Source organism: Ochotona princeps, chromosome 1, assembly GCF_030435755.1.
Source record: "Ochotona princeps isolate mOchPri1 chromosome 1, mOchPri1.hap1, whole genome shotgun sequence".
Taxonomy (NCBI): domain Eukaryota; kingdom Metazoa; phylum Chordata; class Mammalia; order Lagomorpha; family Ochotonidae; genus Ochotona; species Ochotona princeps.
The window spans coordinates 165,116,152-165,120,211 of record NC_080832.1 but is presented as its reverse complement, the minus strand read 5'-3'; the positions used below and the strand labels follow the sequence as shown (position 1 = coordinate 165,120,211).

The 4,060-nt window shown below is 48.7% G+C and overlaps 1 long non-coding RNA gene across 1 annotated transcript; it reads left to right on the top strand.

Moving 5' to 3' along the window:
• The first annotated feature begins 2,985 nt into the window (after positions 1-2,985).
• On the top strand, positions 2,986-3,808 carry LOC131481903 (uncharacterized). The gene is made up of 3 exons (XR_009246639.1): positions 2,986-3,065; positions 3,354-3,464; positions 3,632-3,808. It is a non-coding gene; the product is annotated as an uncharacterized LOC131481903 (long non-coding RNA).
• The last annotated feature ends 252 nt before the right edge of the window (positions 3,809-4,060 follow it).

Sequence of the window (4,060 nt, the reverse complement as noted above, 5' to 3'; positions counted from 1 at the left end):
GAATCAGATCTTTGGATTTAGTCTGTGCTCAATAGCCTTGTTTGCAAAGAGTAACATGGCAGCTGCAGTCGCTGTTGAGGTAGGCAGCCATGGATAGCCAGAGCATCTTGGCTCTGGATCTTGGGTTCTTGGTGTTGCAGTAGCCAAAGGCCCTGGGGGCTCCCTGGAAGCCAGACAGAGAGACAGCTCAGCCTAGAAAGCAGCGTGTGGGAAGCTGTGGCCATATCTAGGAACAAAGCTTGACTGAGAGCAAGTGGTCGAAGGACAGCCAGAGTGGCCAGCACTAGTCATAGGAGCTTTAGGCCAAAGGATGATGAGATGGTCCCGGAAGGCAGGAAAGCACTGGAAATGTCAAGTGAGCTGGAGAGTGCTGACATGTGTTTGAACTGGTTTGTCTCTTAGCAGCTGTGTGAGCTCGTCCACACCAATCTGCCCCTCTGCACCCTGAAGTGTTTTTGAAGTGCTCACTCAGCCTTGCAGGGCAAGTCCTCACAGCCTGCACCTGTCCCTGGGTTGGTTCAGATGGAGATTCTTTTTCTTTTTTTCTTTAATTTATGTACCATTTGAGAGAGAGAGAGAGAGAGAGAGAGAGAGAGAGAGAGAGAGAGAGAGAAAGGAAACAGAGAAAGATCTTTTGTCTATTGCCTCACTCTTCAAATGGCCAGAATCACTGGGACTGGGCTAGACTGAAGCCAGGAGTCTGGAACTCCATCTGGTTCTCCCGCATGCATTGCAAGGACTATCTTCTGCTGCCTTCCCAGGCATATCAGCAGGGAGTTGGATTGGAGTTGGAACAGCCAGGATTTGAGCTTGCCCTCCAATATGGGATGCTGGCGTCACAAGCACCCTAGCCTGGGTCCTCTCCATGGCTTTGTAGTGTTAACTACACAGCTGGCCATGTCAATGAAGACTCCGACCTGCCTGGCACTACCTGACCTGGCTGGTGTGATGGCCTCTGCTCTCCTTGGACCGTCTCAAAGTAAGGATTCCGAGTCCAACCAGTCTACATCTGAAAACTCCTAGGGACTGTCTGGGGGTGAACCTTATCAAAATGATTATGGATTTTATGCACTTTGTTCTAAATTGGAACCAAGTATTTTCCTATCCACTGAGACAGCGCCTACTTGATATGCTGCTCAGGTTCGGGGTATCTGCAGTTCACGGCTCGTCTGTGTTTCTCAGCGTGTTTTCTGTCTAGTGAACATCTAGCACTGGCCTCTGGGTCCTGGTAAGTCCTTGGCAGTGTTTTCTTTTACACCGTTTCCCCCTCGGGTGGGCTAGTCTCATCTCACATCCAAACGAGAGACATTCTGCAAAGGGAGACGAGGGGGTGGGATTAAATTCCTCTTGCATGTGCCTCTTGGTTTTCAGAATGTGCTCGAAAGTAGGATTCTGGTCCCATGGTCCAAGTCTGGGCCTTTTTGCTGCCAAGGGGTCATTGCAGGTTTTCTGATGAGATATGAATTTGGGTCGTCCTAGGCAGAAGGGAGGCCGGAGAGAACACTGCAGAAAGGGCAGAATATAGAAGTAGAGATTCAATTTCTGCCCCTATCTATTGTCCTGTGAAAGCTTCTGCAGAGAGTGCTGCACCCTGGGAGGCTTAGTACGCCCTCCCAGCCTTGGCACGTCCTCCCAGCCTTGGCTCCTGTGCTAAGGGACTACCAGGCCAACGTATCTGCCAGGTCGGTTTATTCTAAGCATCTCTCCCCAGGCTTGCAAGCCTCCTTCCTGTGCCTTCCTGTGGTCTTCCCTCCATGTCTGTCCATTTGTTTTAAAGGTTTATTTTACTTGTATTTGAAAGGGAGAGTCACAGAGGGAGGAGAGAGAAAGACATGTCCATCTGCTGGTTCATTTTCCAAATGGCCACAATGGCCAGAGCTGAGCTGATATGAAGCCAGGAGCCTCTTTCTGGGTCTCCCACATGGGTTTAGGGCCCCAAGCACTTGAGCCATTCTCTGTTGTTTTCCAAAGCCATACTGTTGAGAGTTGACCACATCTATCCCAAACAGTGAGTAGGAGGAGGACTCTTAGAAGCTCAGGAGTCTTTATTCATTCACCAGTGCAGACTGGTGGACTGCCCTGTACCACCACAAGGGAAAGGAGAGAGTAGTTCTGATCAGCCGTGGTCAGGGGTTCTCAAACAATGATTATCCAATCAACTAAGAGCAAACCACTCAACCAAACAAACTTACATCAGTCAACAACACAATGATCCAATCAGCTGTAGTGGTGTGGGCTAGAGGTCTAGGCCACTATGCCACAGCACCAGCTCCAGTATGTTTCTGCGTGCTTTTCTTTTTCAGTTTCTTTTTTCTTTCTTTCTTTTTTTTTTTTTCAATTTGGAAGGTAGATTCACAGAGAGGACACACACACACACACACACACACACATCTTCACACACATCTTCCATCTGCTGGTTCACTCCCCCAAATGACCACAACAGCCAGAGCTGGGCCTGTCTGAAGTCAGGAGCCAGGAGATTCCTCTGAGTCTCCCATGTGGATGCAGGGGCTCAGGGATTTGGGTCATCTTCTTCTGCTTTCTCAGACCATAAGCAGGGAGCTGGGTGGGAAGTGGAGCAGCTTAGATCAGAGCTGACATTCATATGGAATGCCAGGGCCGCAGGCAAAGGATTAACTTGCTATGCCTTCATGTCAGCCCATTGGTTTATGTTTGCATAAGGAAAATAGCAATATGGGAAAAGGGATGACCCAACTGACCCCATAGTAGCCTGTGCAAAGCTTCTCCCTGATGATCTAGTCATATCGAATGTGAGGGCTTTAACCTCTGACCTGTTGAGTTCATAACAACCCCCTACTCAGAAATTCAGTGCGTTTGTGACACCCTCAGAATGCACCTGTCATTTATGACCAGGGAAAGATTTACTTGTTCCCTCTTTTGTCTGTTGGGGATTGTAGGACCCCCCACAGTTACCCAAATCCACAGTTGCTCAAGTCTCTTATGTACAATGGCACAATAATTGCATGCCATCTAAGCACATTAGCCAGTGTACTTGAAATCATCCCAAGATCAACTTGTGATACTCCACACAATGTAAATACCATGTAAGTAGATGTTCTCCTGTATTGTTGAGGGGCCAGTGACATGAAAAATACTGGCACATGTTCAGGACAGAGGCCTTTATCTGCATCCTCACGCATTGCTGATTGAATCTGTACATCCGATCATTCAGACCAGTTCCCCTCCCAGGCATCCAGCTAAGGTAAGCCCAGAAGCCTTAGACTGTGGGCTTCAGGGGAGGTTGTTCCTAGCTAAGGCACTGTCACTAGGCTTTTGGAGGCTAAAGGAGAAGTATGGTAACATGATACTGGTTCTGGTAAACTGATTTACAGAAAGAGGAAAGAGAGGTAAGCTGAAAGTATTGCAACTGGAAGTGGTCATTGAAATCATTCTGTCTTACACAGAGCATGGGCTGGAAGTTGGTAGAGTTGCCCCTTCCTACGGTATGTGGTCTCCCCTCCCAGTGCCCAACTGGCTGCCATCTGCCATACTGAGCAGAGAGAGGATGGCTCCAGGAGGTGTGCACACGGGGGGGTGGGTACTTACATGATGGCTAAGATAGCAGTTGTCTGTGATTGACTGCTCACCACACTGTCTCACTCTCTCCTAGGATCAGGCCCCATTTCTTTGATGAGACTTGGGCTGAAGAAATGATTTCACCCTTGGAACCATGCTGGTTGTTCCAAGAGGTGTAATCAGGTTAAGGCAGGCTGAGTTAACCAGACTTTTACAAAGTGGAGCCAGGAGCAAAAGCTCTTCCTCTCTTGCCGAAGACTGTGAGTCAGAGTTGCTGTGGTCTCGAATCCTCCTCTGCAGGGAGAAGTTCATTTGCTTGGTGGTATCTACAAGTCATCCTGAACTCAGACACACAGAAGGTGAACCCTGAGGCATTCAACTCCCAGACTTGGTCCCCTGCAAGACCATCGTTACCCTTGCCTGCCCTTCAGGGTTGGTTCCCTTGAGCCAATAAATAACTGAGATTTCTACCACTTTGACCCCAAGCATCTTGCTCACCTCAGTGAGAGCTTGGACTGTGTTC